The sequence below is a fragment of the Leopardus geoffroyi genome, chromosome C2 (genome assembly GCF_018350155.1).
Source record: "Leopardus geoffroyi isolate Oge1 chromosome C2, O.geoffroyi_Oge1_pat1.0, whole genome shotgun sequence".
NCBI classification, from domain to species: Eukaryota; Metazoa; Chordata; class Mammalia; order Carnivora; family Felidae; genus Leopardus; species Leopardus geoffroyi.
The window spans coordinates 54,673,495-54,691,163 of NC_059333.1; the positions used below are offsets into that span (position 1 = coordinate 54,673,495).

Here is a 17,669-nt window from a genome sequence, read left to right on the forward strand (position 1 = left end):
GTAACTTGTATGAAGCCACATGAGACCATTTAATATTTTGTTCGTTGTTTGCAGCTGTTTTCTTCAATAGCACTGGGTGGTAACTGAATTGTCTTAAGTCTAGATAGGATTACTCAGATGAATCATTACATATTTTTGATATTTAATGTAAGTGCTTCCATGTCATAGTGGCTGGTTCGGTAAAAAGCTTGAGTTATGTCACAAAATGACTAATAATATTGATAGAGCTGTAAGCCAGTACATGATATCCAGTTTCTAGAGTACAGAGTAGCTTGCTGATTGTAAAGAAATACAACTGGCAAAGGGGTAGGAAATTCTGTCTTAGTTGAATGTGAATTTAGTATTACCATTAGAGCATCCTAGCAACTAAACAAATGTTTCTCACCTAGAAACTGAAATAACTGAATTCTTAAAAGTGATACAACTTAGGTATATGTCTATATTTGCAGTATTATTAATGTCAAATGTTCCATTTAGTTTTTGTGGACAACCTTTCGCTGATTTTGATCCTCTTTCCTATGTTTACTTCATCACTTTTAGCTAGAAAGTAATTTTTTTGGTAACATTTTTTTCTCTGTGGATGTCTCTCCTTACTCCTCACCTTAAAAAAAAAAACAAAAACAAAATAAAACAAAACTGTGTTGCTTCACTCATCTTTAAAACATTTAAAAGAAAAATTATAAGATTAATACCTGAACCACAGTTTATCTGGTTGGATTGGACCAGTCATTTAAAATAACTTGTATCTTGGGGCGCCTGGGTTTTGCAGTCGGTTAAGCGTCCGACTTCAGCCAGGTTACGATCTCGCGGTCTGTGAGTTCGAGCCCCGCGTCGGGCTCTGGGCTGATGGCTCAGAGCCTGGAGCCTGTTTCCGATTCTGTGTCTCCCTCTCTCTCTGCCCCTCCCCCGTTCATGCTCTGTCTCTCTCTGTCCCAAAAATAAATAAACGTTGAAAAAAAAAATTAAAAAAAAAAAAATAAAATAACTTGTATCTAGTTAGAATGTCAGTTTAATGTCCTGTTTTTCCAGTGGATTTGTGTGTAATTCTACACTTGATTTTAGCCAAAAACCTGACAAGTTATTGCCTATCTATAACTTTAATCTCAGAATTTCCGTTGAATAATTTTAATGACTGTCTTTTTTGTTAAATTAAAATTGACCATAAACATTTTAGGCCACTTTCTCTAAATCGTGTTAGCATAGGAATTTTTATTAATTTGCCTGTTTTGGTTGTTTGGCCATTACTCATTTTGGGGGTATAATTTTGCTAAAGGACAAAAGTGTCAGCTTTTTTGAAAGTCCTTCACGGCTCACCATTTGCTTTTGGTCTTTCACAGAATCCTGCTGCATCACAGAAGCTGGAAATTCTGATGTTCCATTCAAATCACAATGGAAAGTCTTGACTTGACCGGTAAGAGCAGCATCACAGGTGCATCATACTTAGCTGGAAGCAGTGAAGCCGGCAAGAACTATGTGCTGTCCAAGCTGGTCTCCGCTTTTTCCTATCTGATACATTCACCTTCCATAGTGATCAGGGAAGGGTGATACCTTTGTGTGGTTTTTGTCTTTTTTAGTGAATCACTTTTTTTTAAAGTGACATTTTAATCTCCATCATCAAGTAAGTTAAATTTTCCTTTAAAATCATGAATTTAAAAAAATTGTGTCAAAATCTCTGATGAGTTTCCCCACAGTAATGACCTGTTGGCGGAACGTCCAATTTATTCAAGTCCTGAATATGTAGAGGTTATGTACCTAAATAAGTATTAAATGGGTCTAGTCCCCATAAGTTATTTTTGTTTGCACTGCCTTTGGCTTTAATTGAAAAATGAATTTGTATCAGAGCATTATGGAGTATTTTTTTAATCTGTTAAAAATAATAGAGGCAGGTGTAGCAGCATTATGAGACTGTTTGAATATGAAAACCATACAGTGAAGAAAAACTTGAGATTGTAAAATATATATGTGACAAATTATATCAAACTCTAAAACTCACAGATACTATAACTCTGTCCTCTTGTATATAAGTTACTTTCAGAGGAGAAGAGTTTTTTTTTAAATGGGTTTAAGATATGGCAATAGTATTTTAAGATTAATCTTAATAATGGCTACTTAAATGCATAGAGTTGTCTCTTTCTGTGACTCGAAGGTGTGATTGCTGATGTCTGAACATTTTGTGATGAACTGATGCTTTAAAGACAGGAATTTGATGTAAATTAAAATGAACAAATCTAGTAGATATTGTTTAGTTATAGTTTTTAGGGTTTATTTTATGAACTTATTCGTTAATTTTCTGATTAACAGAAAATCTTAAATCTTTTCCTGTTTTTAATTATTTTGATTTGTTAGCTTTTCAAATCTGTCTAGAATATCTGTGGCTACCTTCATGTTTTAGTAAGTATATGATTGAATATTGCTTTTATGACGTGGGTATAAATGTAGGGCTTCTGAGCCCTTCTGCTGAATGTCATTGTCTAAGATTGTACATGCAGTAACCCATGTACACCTTAGCTTGAATGTCTATTTACTTGGATATTTAAACGCCAGCAAAATCTTAAATGCCACTGAGAAGTTGGGACTTGGTTATCATTTTTCCTCCTTTCTGTGCTATCCTTGAAGGCACAATTAAGTTTCAGATACAGATTCTGGATTTAAGACTGCCAGTTTCGTGCACAGTTGATTTTGGTTTTACTGGGTCAGCAGAATAGACTATAGATATTTGAATATTGATACTGAAATTTTAAATTTGTTCTTCTCCATTGTTAATCCTGAAGGGACTTGAATATAGTGAGGCCTAACGAAAATTAAATTTGTGGCAATATTCTGAATTTGCTAAATATGAATACATATCTAGAAAGTAAAGCTGGAAACTTTATCTGATCTGTTCAGGAAACTAAATTGTTCATCAGCATTAGTATGGTGGTCTTGACTTAAGTAGCCCTCTGATCTGTGATTTCTGAATGTTAATCAGATAATTTCAATAAAATGTTTTTTATTGACTATAAGAAACTGACATAAATTCAAATTGCTGATAAAATTTAAGAAGCCTAATTGAAAATGACTAACACTATATACTTCTATCTTACATTTATGATCATCTTAAATACAGTATTAACTAAGAAACAGAAAAGATGCCGTGTGAAACCAAGAGTAATTAAGGAAGCAGATCCTGGAAGATGTTACATGGCAAAAAGATGCTAGAGTCCAATAAATGTAGGAAACATGATGTATCATTCAGTTTAGGCAAAGTTATGTTTCATTATCCAAAGAATTCCCAAATCTGAGTGGTTTATAGCAGTAAAAATTTATTTCTCACTCTTGTTCATGTTCTTGATGAATCAGCTGCCACTGTGCTCAATGTCCTCTTTGTCCCTGGACCAAACCTAAAGAAGCAACCTTTCTGGGATACAGAACTTTCTTTCTTTTCTTTCCTTTTCTTTTCCTTCTCCTTCGTTTATTTATTTATTTTGAGAGAGAGTGCACGAGCAGGGAAGGGGCAGAGAGAGAGAGAAAATCCCAAGCAGTCTCTGTACTGTCAGCCTGGAGCCCAAGGCGGGGCTCAAACTCATGAACCGTGAGATCATGACATGAGCCGAAATCAAGAGTCAGACACTTAACCGACAGAGCCACCCAGGTGCCCCTGGGATGCATAACTCTTAAAGTGGAAGAAAAAAAAGGAATGATAGTGGAAACGTGAAAAACTGTTGGTTGTAAGTGGTACATGTCACTATCTCTCATTTCATTAGCCAAAACATGTCCCATGGTCAAGGAAAGGCTGATTGGGATGCACAGTGCATATTTTACCTGTAATATCTGAACCTATGGCTCTTTTGGAGAGACAGAGTGCATGTAGTGTTTTAAGCTTCCAAATGTCCATTCATTCTTTATAATGAATCTCTTTAACATGTCAAATTATTTGACCACGAATCCCTTCATTTTTATTAATCCAAAAAGAATACAGTGAACTATGGTACCCTATCTGTGACAAGTTCTAAGGAGTTTATTGATGTTTCAAGCGTTGGAACTTGTCCCATCATAGAGTAAGGGGTTCTAGTATATTTAATAGACTTATTTGTATTGATCTCTACCTTGTAGGACTGTGAGAATTAAAAGAAGTATGTCAAGTGCCTGATGTAGCACCTGGCACATAGGAAGCACTCAAGAAATGGTAGTTAAAAAAGGAAAATTGTGGTCAGAGTTTAAGAATCTTGAATGCACTATAAAATACCTTTCACAGACATCTGACAGTGTATGTATATGTAAAATGTGTGTATATATATAAACACAGAAGCATACCTCCAAGGTGTTTTAATATATTGTCCTTAATGTGTAAGAACCTATATGTTCTCCTACCGTTCTACTGAAAGTACAGAGTGGTTTTGGCTTTATTACTATTATTTTTTGAAGTTCATTTATTTTGAGAGAGAGAGAGAGAGCAAGTGTGTGAGTGGGGGAGGGGCAGAGAGAGGAAGAAGGAGAGCATCCTAAGCAGGCTCTGTGCTATCAGTGTGGAGCCTGACCTGGGGCTTGATATCAGGACCATGAGATCACGACCTGAACTGATGTCAGGAGTCAGATGCTTAACCTACTGAGCCATCCACGTGTCCCAGAGTGGCTTTATGCTTAACAGCAAGAGAAAGAGTAAATCCTGCAGAAATATTAGCCCACCCTATGATCTAATAATTCACTTCTTACACTGAAAATACAGGAGTTTTAAGGACAGTGTGACTGCCAAATGTAGATATATGCCCTTCACTCTGAATAGTAATAAGGTCTGGATTAAATCACATTTGATGAAATCTTGATGCAAGGTACAAGAACAGGAGAGAGTTCCAATGAAATTTTCTTTACCATGTAGAGTAAATGCCGTTTGGTTTCAAAAGAATCAACATTTCTATCAAGATTTTATATAACAATTTTCCTTTTTTTGTTTGTTTCAGTGGAAAAATGTATTTTTATTAAAACATGGAGACAGCACCCAAGGGCAGAGAGAGCTTCCTGTTACTATTTTCTAATGAGGGTTAAATTATTTAGACTCCTTCAAGACCTTCTCTATTGATATTATCCCCTCCTACTCTCAGAATCAGGTACACCATAGTTGATACCTCTTATGGGTCAAAGCTGCATGCTGTCTCTAAAATGACAGTTTCATTTGTTTAATTTAGGAAAACATGTAAAATAATTTGAGGGAGTAAATTACTCTTCAAATTGTTCCAAATTCTTCACTTTATAAATGGGTTGTCTTTTTTTTTTTTTTTGTCGTTTTAATTTAGAGGGAGAGTGTGTGCATGCAGGTGGGGAGAGGGGTAGAAGGAGAGAGAGATAGAATCCTAAGTAGGCTCCCCACTTGGCACAGTGCCTAACATGGGGCTCCATCCCACGACTCTATGATCATGACCTGAGCTGAAATCAAGAGTGGACACTCAGTTGACTGAACCACCCAGGTGCCTGTATAAATGGATCATCATTGTAACTGTCTGTTATTCGACTGGATTATCAGTAAAAACTACCTAAAAATTGTAAGCTCTTTAGTTTTAGAGACGATCTAGTCTTCTTGTGCTGCCATAATAAAATACCACAGACTGGGTGGCTCAGACAACAGGGTTTTATTTTCTCACAGTTCTGTGGTCTAAAGTCCATCATGAACAGGATACAGGCAAATTCTGTTTTTGCTGAGGTCTCCCTTCCTGGCTTGTAGACGGCCACCTTCTTGCTGTGTACCCATATGGACTTTTCTCTGTGTGTGTGGAGTAGCAAGCTCTGGGGTCTCTTCCTCTTCTTAACAGGACACTAGTTCTGTTGGATAGTGGTCCTACTCTATGATCTTACTTGACCTTTACCTACTTTTCAGGCCTATCTCCAAGTACAGTCACATTAGGATGTGGGGCTTCACCCTCTGAATTTGAGGGCTATTAAGTCAGTTCATAACAGAAGTAATCACTTTTTTGTACCGAATAGTGAAGTGAAGGTTAAAAAAAATACTTTCTATGAATCTATAAACAAGAAAACCTCACTTATTACAGTTTAAAATTCTAAAAATATCATTGTATCTTTGAAGTGGGAGACATTTGGAATCACTGAATTCATATTTCTTCCACTTTGAAGTCACCATGCATGAAAATGAGTTTCTTACAAGTGAAAGAATCAAGTCTAAGAACTAAAAATCAGAGTGATTTGTATAATGGAGGAATTACATCATTGAAAAGTTGATTTCCATGTGTATTCATTGCTTATAGGAATAGAATATATTTGAAAATTAGTATGAAGAGTAACTCAATTACTCTTTTGGGTTATACCTTTTTCTGTTTACTATAATCAAGCCAATTCACATTTTTCTAGGCAGTGTTCTTTTACTTTGAGTTGTTTGTGAACTCAAACAGGGAAATGGCATGTAGAGTTGTCCTTTGAATAACGCCATTATTAGGAGCACCAACCGCTTGCAGGTTGAAAATCTGTGTGTAACTTTTGACTCCACAAAAACTGGCCGACTAACAGCCCACTGTTGACCAGAAACTTAACCTGTAACATAAAGTCAATTAACACATATTTTGTGTGTTTTATGTATTATATGGCATAATAAATTTTAATTTATTAAAATTTAATAATATATTAATAAATTATTATATGCCATAATAAAGCAAGCTAGTGAAAAGAAAATGTTATTAGGAAAATCATAAGGGAGAGAAAATATATTTCCAGTACTGCACTGTATTTATCAAAACAATTTTGTGTATATGTGGACGCACATATTGATCAAGAGTCAGCTATACTTAAGATTTTGGCAAATGGAAAGAAAAGATTGTGTATTTAAAGTAATGCCGACAGAAGTCAAGAAGTCCTAAATCTGTTATGTCTCCCTGTTATATCTACCTGTTTACCTCCCTCACTCCCTTTTTTATCCCTTTTTTCCTTCTTCTTCTCTCCTTTCCTCTGATATCAGCTCATAAGTCAGGTAATGATTGCTAGGATTTCTCAAATAATAGTCTAAATATAATTCATTGACCATCTGTGTAGTACTTCTATCTTTCTATATGTAGTGTACCTTTTCTATTAGATAAATCAATTGGTGGATGTTTGAGATTCGTTATGGGTTAATAGTACATTTACTTGTTGGATATTGATATAGACTCCACCTAAGTCTCTTAGTTTTATCTTTGAATTATTGTAAGTATACCTATTGTATATCTTGAATAATTTCAGTTTCTGATGATTTGATGCCTATCTAAAACAGAAAATTTAATCAAAAGAAACAAAATTCGGAGACTTAAACATCTTCATGTAAAAATAATTTTAAATTGATTTATAAAATTTATCATCTCACCTTGTGTATTTATAGACTAAAGGATAAGCCATTGAGCAGTGGTCTAATTTTGTGGATGTTAGTTTAATTGGTTGAAAGGTATTTTAACTCTTATTTACTTTTTATAAAGGTTGTTTTTTTTTAATGTTTGTTTTTGAGAGAGACAGAGCGTGAGCAGGGGAGGGGTGCAGACACACACACACACACACACACACACACACACACACACACAGAATCAGAAACAGGTTCCAGGCTCCAAGCTGTCAGCACAGAGCCTGACGCGGGGTTCAAACTCATGAACTGTGAGATCATGACTCGAGTCGAAGTTGGACATTCAACTGACTGAGCTATCCAGGTGCCCCATTTTTTTAAAGTTTTAAAAAAATGTTTGTTTATGAGAGACTACATGGCACATGTGCAAGTAAGCAGGGGAGAGGCAGAAAGAGAGGGAGAGAAAGAATCACAAGTAGGCTCCGTACTGTCAGCACAGAGCCCAACTTGGGGCTTGATCTCATGAATATGAGATCATGACATGAGCAGAAATCAAGGTTTAGATGCTTAACTGACTGACCTTCCAGGTGCCCCTTGATTCTTATCTACTTTTGATTTCAATTTCACTCTAAAAATATTTACAAGAATGACTCAAACTCAAAAGCCTTGTATTCAGTACATTTTAGTAGAATATTTCTTCTGAACAATAAAATTAGTCTACTGATTATGGTATTTACTAGTTAAGGACAGTATAAATTCAGGCATGACTTCATTCCATGCATTAATACTTCTCTGAAATGTCAGGAATAAATTAAATTTTTATTTTTTTAATTTAATTTTTGTTTGTTTTAGAGAGAGAAGGTGGGGAAAAGAGGGGCAGAGGGAGGTGGAGAGAGAGAGAGAGAGAGAGAGAGAGAGAGAGAGAGAGAGAGAGAGAGAATCCCAAGCAGGCTCCATGCCTTGTGGGGCTGAATCCCCATGATCCTAGGATCATGACCTGAGCCAAAATCAAGAGGCTGATGCTCAACCAACTAAGCCACCCAGACACCCCTAAATTAAGTATTTTTATCCTGACATTGGTATTCCCTTCGATCTCTATTATAGAGAAGTGTGTTTTCCCAGGAAAATAAATGGATCTAATGGCGCCAAATTTCTCATAACATACTTGTCAAAATTTCCGTGTATTTTAGTGTAAAATATATACTGCATTTACTGGATATTCTGTACGTACACATTTAAGTGTAAGTAGTAAGTATGTATGAGTGTATGCATATAGTTTCTTCATATAACCTCTTCAAGAAACTAAGGAACTTAGTTTTACACTGGAGTCTTTTTGTTCATGGCTGCATCCCCCAAATCTGGAAACAGTGTTTGGCATATGGAAGTTGTTTTGTTTAGTAAACATTTGATAAAGTAGTATTACCAGAATTCATGTTTCGTTGACCCTATATTCATTGAACTTGGTGTTAATATGCATCCCCTGGTCTACCTGCAGATAATTATTTTTCCCAGTCTGAATTGAGGGAGAATTAAGCCATTCTTCAAAAGTAAACGTCTCTCTGTGCTTTTCAGTTGGCAGTTAGTCCTATAATCAATAAATGTTAAAAGGGCTGAAGAACTTAAAATGAGCAGCAGAAAGTTTCTGGGTGCCTATTGACTCCTTTATAGCATGCATTGAGTCAACAAGGGTTTATTAAGACCTTTGCCAAGTGCTTCCCTAACAGTCAATCAGCAGCCCTGCGAGTGGAATGCATGTGAATGTCTGAGATTTAGGGGAGGGAAGTTGGTTCAATGGGGCTTGAAGAGATGCTGTGTGTATGGTACCTGGGTTCAGTTAATACATACCAAAAATGTAAGCTGAAGTCCACAGTTAGGTGTTTTATTCTTGCAGGGCGGGGGGAGGGCAGTGGTGGTGTTTATCTTTAGGGCATTTCTGTATTTGAGTTAATCTGTGAAGATGATGGGTAAGAATGTTGTGTCTTGGTTTTATATAGACTTGTACAATTTGCTTAGTTTAGTTTGCAGTTGTTCTGCCTCTGCCATTATTATTCTTAAAAAGCAGCTAAATCATGTAACTATTTCAGGGTTCCTTAACATTTACTGTAAGACCATTTATTATCAAGTGTCTCTTCATGGCCGAAGTGGTCCACTTCAGGTGATGTTTTAAGGCACTAAACATTGCCATTAGGCACTTACAGTGCACAGGTTTCTTGAGAGAACCAGCTGCATGGGAAGGAAGTGGCTCTAAAGAAGGCTTAAATAATAAAAGGCTACCGTTTATCTGATGAACACTGTCCTAAAACATTCTCAGTTCTGCCACACTAATTCCAGTGAAGAATTGCCAAATTAGACACTGAAACCTACAAAATGTGAGGTGCATGCATGCACAGAGTAGTGTATGTCCTTCTGTCCATCCAGGCACCACCTGGATGGACACAAACATGAAACTCTGAACCATGCCCTCAAAATAGTTTTGAATACCTCCTGTGTTTTCAGCATTATTAGAGTTCCCAAGTCTTCATATTAGGTACATGATAATGTAAAAGAGACAATGGTAAAGTTTGAAATCAGTAGCCGCAGACCATCTCCTTGTGAAATAACAAAGCTCTTGCTGTAGCAGTGGTTTTGTCTCGCTGTTTGAGGAAGCATATGACTCATCGTTCAATTCATTTGGTGATGTGAACCCTTTTTAAAGGAATGATAGCTTTCAGGTTTGAAACGTTAGTTGTTTCTCTTAAAATGGTAGGTGTTGCCTTTAGTAGTCACTGAAGAGTTTCGCTTTTTAGAGAACATAAGATAAATCTCTCTAATAAGGCTTTTATAATCTATCTTGTTGATGGTAAAGGTGTACCAGTTTTGTCTCTTTTTATGAGTTTTAATCATCACAATCCTAGAATTTTTTTATGGATTATTTCTATTGTAATAAAATATTTCATACATTAGAATTTATAATGTGCCTAAGAAAAAAATACTCTAGAAATTTTACTTCATATTGCTTATACACATTCTTATTCTTGCCTCTAGATTGTCAACTGCATAAATACTCACTATTGCTTCCTGGAGATTAATATGGATAGGCAAAAACGTAAAGGTTTTCTTATGGAAGACAGATTTAAATGTGTCACTTTTGTTTGTTTGAGCTGTAGCTTGATCCTTAGAAATGAGGGCTGTGGATTCAGATGGACTCAAGACTAACCTGAGTCTGCTTTTACTGTGATTGGGTTGTGGGAAAGTTACCTAGGTTCATCTGTGAAATGGAGTGAATACTGATCATATAAGGTTGTTGTGAGGATTAAAAATGCCAGAAGATGCAATGCCAATCCAGAATTTGACAGGCACTGTTGAGAAAATGTGTTTGTTCTCAAAATGGACAGTAAGTAAAAAGTGGAATTTGACTTTTTGGCTTCTTAGCCATTCCTTGAAATTGAATTTCGGGCATTTTATTGTCTCCATTCACAATAAAAGAAATGTCCAGCTTCATCGTGTACGCATCTTTATTCCATTGGAAGTCTTTATTGAATACAGGATGGACTTGATTTGAATCATTAGGAAAGAATAATGTTTGTGCTTTATATGGTTAGATACGTTAAAATATTTTCTACACAGTCATATGTGATAGAGGTTTGATTTTTAGATTTCCCTCAGTTTGTTTTGCAATTTATTAAAACCTAATCAAAACTCAAGCATATGAAAATATTGATAAGTCATCTATCATTAAGTGGATTGTAGTTACTTTAGGATTATTATTACTTTATATTCTTGGTATTAACAATTATTACCTGAAAAATTATTTAAGTATTACAGTGAAGTTTTATAAACTATATAATTTTTTTTCAAATACTATTTTAGCAAGACAACGAAATGTATTATGAATTCTTAATGACTTTTAAAGTATGACAGCCATTTCATAAATTGATTCTCTGAACCTGATAACTATAAAACATTTAAAAAATTTAAATACCTAGTTCAGTCATGAGTTAACTCTGCTAGTTCATTCATAAATTAGAGAAGCAAAATTTCCCTTCATTTTTAGGTCACTGGTTTAACATTTCACAATTAATTGATCCAAGAGAAGCAAGTATTTTTCTACATTTGCAGAAAATGCTAACTCTGTGAAAGTACTTACTTCATAATAATTTTCATGCACATGAGCATGAACTAATACAACTTGGTCTTTGTCACTAATATCAGTAGGTATACTAATTAATTTTGAATATAATTGACATATTTATTAATTTTGAATATTTCTGTAATTGATATATCTAAGCTTGTTTTGAAGATAATTTAGTATCTGCGAAAATACCTGATTCCTTCTAAAAGCTGTTCTGTAAGCTAGCATGAATGTGTTAGGTGTTTGTGGTCTTTTTATAGCAATTTTGCCTTTTCCTAGTTGATTATGTGTACATTCTAACCATAAAAACCATGAATTTTATAGACTTATTATATACTTTTCCAATTATTAATGTATATTAAAATTCTAAACCTTTCTAGCCCATCTATGAGCGTGTTTGCATTCTTCAGCTCTGTCTTATTTCTTTAATTTTTTTTAAAGTATATTTATTTTTGAGAGAGAGAGAGAGAGAGAGAGAAGCAGGGGGAGAGGGGAAAGAGAGAGAATCCCAAGCAGGCTCCACACTGTCCATGCAGAGCCCAATACAGGACTCAAACTCATGAACTGTGAGATCATGACCTGAGCTGAAACCCAAGAGTCAGACGCTTAACCAACTGAGCCACGCAGATGCCCTGTTTTGTTTCTTTTTAGAGCCTGAACAGTCTTCAGTAATTTTACTGGAAAAAATGTTTTGTGTAAAAGATAAAGTAATATATTTTCTGTTCCTCTGTTTGTTTAATAAATATTTAGTGCTACGTGGAACTATTTAGTATTTAGGAACTACTACGTGCAAGTTATTGTTTTAGACAATGTCAGAGTTACAATATGATAATAGGGGAAATCTAAGCAGGAAAGAGAGACAAACCTCATTAAGAATTGAGGAAGGTCTTAAATCTCAGGTAGAAAAACTAAGACTACCTACAGGGGAAAATACTAAAGTCTGGACAAAGCTAATAGACCCCTTTTGCTATTTGGGATGGGCTGTGTATAAAGGTAAAATGGAAAGCCTAGAAAAGCCAAATGTAAGAGAACCTTGAATGTCAGGGTAAGTTTACTGTTTTTTCTCCTTAAAAGCAAATGGGCCACTGGAAAATTTTGAGCAGATGATATTTAAAAGGGATGGATTGGAAGGGAAAAGAGGTAGGCATTGGAAAGATTGGTTTAAGGGACTTAGCAAATCCTAGGTAAGAAGAAGTTGTTCTTCTGATAGGGTTTGCATGTTGTAAATGGAACCACTGTGAGAGACATGAAGGTTATACCCTGTCTGGATGTAGTTCAAAATGTTAAATTGAGGTATTCAACTCACAAAATCAAATAAGTCTTTTTTTCCAATTTGCAGGGCAAATATTAATAGATACTCAGTTTTAAGGATTCCTTCAATGAAGATTTTCTCAAATGCTTGGTAGCAACTATTCAGCTTGTGTATGTGTGTCTGTGTGTATTTTATGATTATAAATTCAGCTTTCAATGTGTTTCTCAAAGAATACACATCCTGTTTTGTCGCTTGAACCAAACTACTAATCCGTAGGATTTGGCAACAGACAGAACCTGTGCTGAGGCTGCAGAGGGTATCATAAGAGAGAAGGAAGCAGTGGGGGTGTTGAGATAGGTTTTTAATTTAAGCGTGGGTGTTCAGACAGTACTGCTACCAGGAGAGAGAGAGTGGTAGAAACTGATTTGGGGAAGGGGGTGGGTACAGTATAGAATGGATTGGATTTGAAATGCAGAGAGGATATTCATGGGATTATGTATAGGATGTAGTTATAAATTGGTAAGAGTTTGGGAGAGAGTCAGGCTAAAGATAAATGTAGCTTAGGAGAGGTAGAGCTTGAAACTTTAAGTATTGGTGAAAGTAGGAAATATGGCTGGTTAAGACAGACCGTTGGAAAACACCCACCTATTCTCTGTTAAGAGAAGTCTAAAGGAAAGAAAAGCAATCAGATCTGTGGTGGGAAAAGCAAGAGAGTATAGTACCAAAGAAGATGGGGAAGAGTTTCCAACAAAAATGTTGAAAAATGTAGAGCGCTAACTGCCCCAAACAGTGTTTGGGTTAGGGTGATTCAGGAGCCCTTTGGGGAAAGCAGTTTTTGTAGATTGGTCAAGGCAGCAGAAGCCACTTGTATAGTGTTTCCAGTATTTCCTTTTTACATGTTCTTGATTGTCTTTTTAGCTGAAACTGTGTGTTGAGCCACTGTTTTCATGGAGTAATCTATAATGACTTAACAGTTCTGCTCCCTGGGAGCATGGAACTCCTCTTCTGTAAATGTAGTTTTAATATTCTTTCCTTTAAATATGTTGCCTTAGACTGTTTCAAATCAAAACTTATCCAGGTGCTAATATCATTTCCTCAAATGCACTGAAGTGACTTTCTTTAAAATATCAGCAAACTACTTTATAAATGCCTCTCCTGTAGGACTTATATTATAATTGACATTACAGAGGGATGAATAATGAATTCCCTGTCATTGCGAGCTCTTCTTTTACACTAAGTACAGTGATGCTTTAAATAAGGCCCACCGGTTTAATAAAGATCCTGTCGAAAGCTCTTCAGAGTAGTAGGCCACCTGCATATGAAATTTCTGGGTTAGAATCTGATACGTAACCACTTTTGTTTCCATCTGCAGAAAATAGACTCACCTTAATTGCTAGTAATGATTTAATGATGAAAACTCCACTTGTCATCATTTGCATTTTTCCTTCTGTTGTGTGTGTGTGAGAGAGAGAGAATATAGTTTTTCTAGTCTTCACAGTGACTCTAGACACGTGTAGTTATCATTATTCCTATTTTCTATAGGAGGGAACTGAGGCTTAGAATCTTGAAATTGTCTGAGCTTTTTGGCTAATTAAAAACAGAGCCAAGATTCAAATCAGCATTTTCTGACTTTCAAGACCATGTTCTCTACATGGCCCATGCAGTTTTGTGAATTACTTGAAAGTTGAGCTATATTTAACACCCTTGATGGCAACTACTCATTCTGGTGTGGGGCTCAACTTCTCATTATTTTCTTAGCCTTTTCCTCCAAGTAGGGAAGAAGAGATCACTTTCATTTGCTTGAACATATTGCCATTTGCCATTATTGGTTATCAGGTACTTTTCTGTGTATTTAATGCCATTATGTATATATGTTAATTTTCACATCAGCTCTATGAGAGGTGGATTTATTTTCTCCAACATTTTATTATGAACTTTTCAAACATCATTATATACTCATATACTCACCATTTAGATTTGACTGTTAACATTTTAATTATACTTATTTTATTACATATCTGTAACCTATCCATCATCAGTTCATTTTTGACTTAGTTGCAAGTAAACTAAAGATATCACTACACCTCCGTAAATACTTCAGCATACCTATTATTGAATACGGTTCAATATTTACAACTTGTTAATACAAAATTTACATTTAGTGAAGTGCACAAATCTTAAATGTGCATTCTCTGAGTTTTGATAAATGCATACACCTGTGTAACCCAAGTACCTGTCAAGATATAAAACATTGCTATTGGTAGGTGTCTCTTCTATTCACATTTTGCAGATAAGGAAACTGAAACACAGAGAGGTTAGTGATCTGCCTGAGGTCACACTGCTAATAAGTTGAAGAGTGGGAATTCAAACTCTGGCAGTCTGGCTGCAGGGTTTGTGTCTTAAGCACACCACCATACTGTCTGGGGATCATTCTCACATACTCAGGTATCCTTTTACATTTATGTGTACAGATGTAATATTTATGTTTTACGTAGGTGTGTAGAAGTAGTATGTTTGGGATTAGAATAGAAATGCTGTTCTAGAAATGCATCATTTCTTTGCAAGCAGTTTATGACAAGAGAATCTAAGAGGGAAACATAACTACTTTCATTGAAATATTTGGGAGAATTGAGAATACAGAGTCTGTATAACTCTGTCTTAACCTGGATCCTTGATTAACGTTTCCATGTAAAGTGATAGTCAGTTTCCTAATGACAACACTGAAAATTCAGGAAAATCCTAAAGTGCCACTTGAACAATGAAGGGTAAATGATGTTCAGTATAGTTTTTTCTTCAGCATATTTTTGCCCTATTATAATTAGTAGAAAATTGTTCATCTATGTGTGGTGTATGTAGTACTATTCACGTTGATATCTCAGTCTCCCAAATAATGAAATTAACCAATTTGGGATTTATAGTTATGAAATTTGTGAAGTTTCTGACAGGAGTATAATTTTCTGACTTTTCTAAATAAATTGCATAAGATTATATTAATGTATGTGTGGTTTTTGTTTTTGTGTTTTTTTGGTTGGCAATGCTTAGGTGTATCGTCCATATGAAAATAAATCGTATCTCTTTCCTACATTGTGTTCAAAGCACAAGCTGTATCTGAAACGTTGACTAGTACTCTTTATTCACTGTCCATGTTATGAAAAAGCAGCCGTTATATGTATTAAAAAATTCTAAGTATTGCTTAGAAAGCAAATTAAAAAATAAATAAAAGCATGTAGTCAGCAAAACCTAGCCAGTCACTAGAGGGCAGAGCAGCACTATGTTTTAGGCCTCATTTGAAAATTTCTGGTTTAAAAATTGCTGAACATAGAAAAATATATTGATGCACAATTAAATAGAAATTTCTTTGTATTCTTATTATCTTGTCTTGCTGTGAAATCCAATAACATGCATACCCTTGTATCAGAGGAGCTTTCTGGCAATTACATTGCTTTCAAAAGCAATGATTATTTAGAAGAGTATAAGTATCCCTCAAGAGAAAATACTAAAGTAATAGTAATGGAAAGAATAATGCATTAAGTGATTTCTTTTTTTAATTAAAAAAACATTTTTAATGTTTATTTTTGAGAGAGAGAGAGAGCGTGTGCGTGCGCGCGTGAGTAGAGGAGGGGCAGAAAGAGAGAAAGACACAGAGTCCAAAGCAGGATCCAGGCCCTTGAGCTGTCAGCACAGAGCCTGACGTGGGGCTCGAATTCACAAACCATGAGATCATGACCTGAGCCGAAGTTGGACACTTAACCAACTGAGCCACCCAGATGCCCCTAAATCATTTCTACTATAGTACCCTGAAATCGAATTGCATGCAGTATAGACTTCAGTTGAGACATGAGAGAATAAGTTTGAGGCAAGCTTACTAGTATTTAAATCGAAGAATTCATTGAAACGTGGAACATTTTTTGATCTTTCAGCTGAAATGTGTTGAATCATTAAGACTTTGAAATTACCAAGTTATAAAAGCAATGAACTAACTCTAGCTCCTTTTTTAAATGTTAAAAATTTTATCAAGTGGCCATTCACTTAATTCACTTAATTTGTTTGAAATTGTCTATCATTCTGGTATAGTTTCATCTTGACTTACTTTTTCTGATAGATTTTTAAAATAAATGAAGCACTGAGGTAGTGTCCTAGTGAGTAAACTGAGTAGTTCAGTGTCTCAAAAGAAAATTTTATTTTGAATGTGTAGTTTGGATTTATATGATTTATACAGGATTTATTTTTTTTTGAAGTTTATTTATTTATTTCGAGAGAGAGATATTGTAAGCGGGAGAGGGGCAGAGAGAAGAGAGGGCGAGAGAATATCCTAAGCAAGCTCCATGCTGTCAGCACAGAGCCTGAAATGGGGCTTGAACTCATCAAACTGTGAGATCATAACCTGAGCTGAAACCAAAAGTCAGATGCCTAACTGACTGAGCCACCCAGGCACCCCTATACAGGATTCATTTATTTTTTTTTTTAAACGTTTTTATTTATTTTTGAGACAGAGAGAGACAGAGCATGAACGGGGGAGGGTCACAGAGAGAGGGAGGGACAGAATCTGAAACAGGCTCCAGGCTCTGAGCTGTCAGCACAGCGCCTGACGCGGGGCTCGAACTCACGGACTGCGAGATCATGACCTGAGCTGAAGTCGGACGCTTAACTGACCAAGCCACCCAGGCACCCCTTTTTTTTTTATTTTTTATTTTTTTCAAGATTCATTTCTAATAGAGAACGTGGGATATCAGAAAAAGCATTGGATTTTGGAATCAGAAGAATTGGGGCTCCAATTATCATCTTGCTTATGACCTTAAACAAGTCACTTTAGCCCTCTGGAGTAAACATTTTCTAAGTTGGAGAATTGGAAAAAGTAAATATATATATTATTTACAGCTGGGTCATTTTGAGGATTAGGTGTTTGTGTCTGTGTATGTGTGTCTCCAAAGATGAGACTATAAAGACAAATTTTAATAGATAATGATGTAAGCTCAGAAAAACCTTAGAAATAACTTTGAAATGATTATCTTATAAAT

General features: G+C 35.5%; 1 protein-coding gene across 15 annotated transcripts in view; it reads left to right on the forward strand.

The window, feature by feature from the left end:
* The window catches only part of BBX (BBX high mobility group box domain containing), a 289,196-nt gene that overhangs the window by 113,470 nt on the left and 158,057 nt on the right, over positions 1–17,669 (forward strand). For 14 of the 15 annotated variants that reach the window (XM_045501896.1, XM_045501908.1, XM_045501910.1 and 11 more), the window contains one exon: positions 1,338–1,411. The gene's annotated coding sequence lies outside the window, so the exon portion shown is untranslated. Of the gene's footprint in view, positions 1–1,337; positions 1,412–1,488; positions 1,619–17,669 lie in introns of those variants that run through there. The other variant, XM_045501907.1, reaches the window with a different exon arrangement.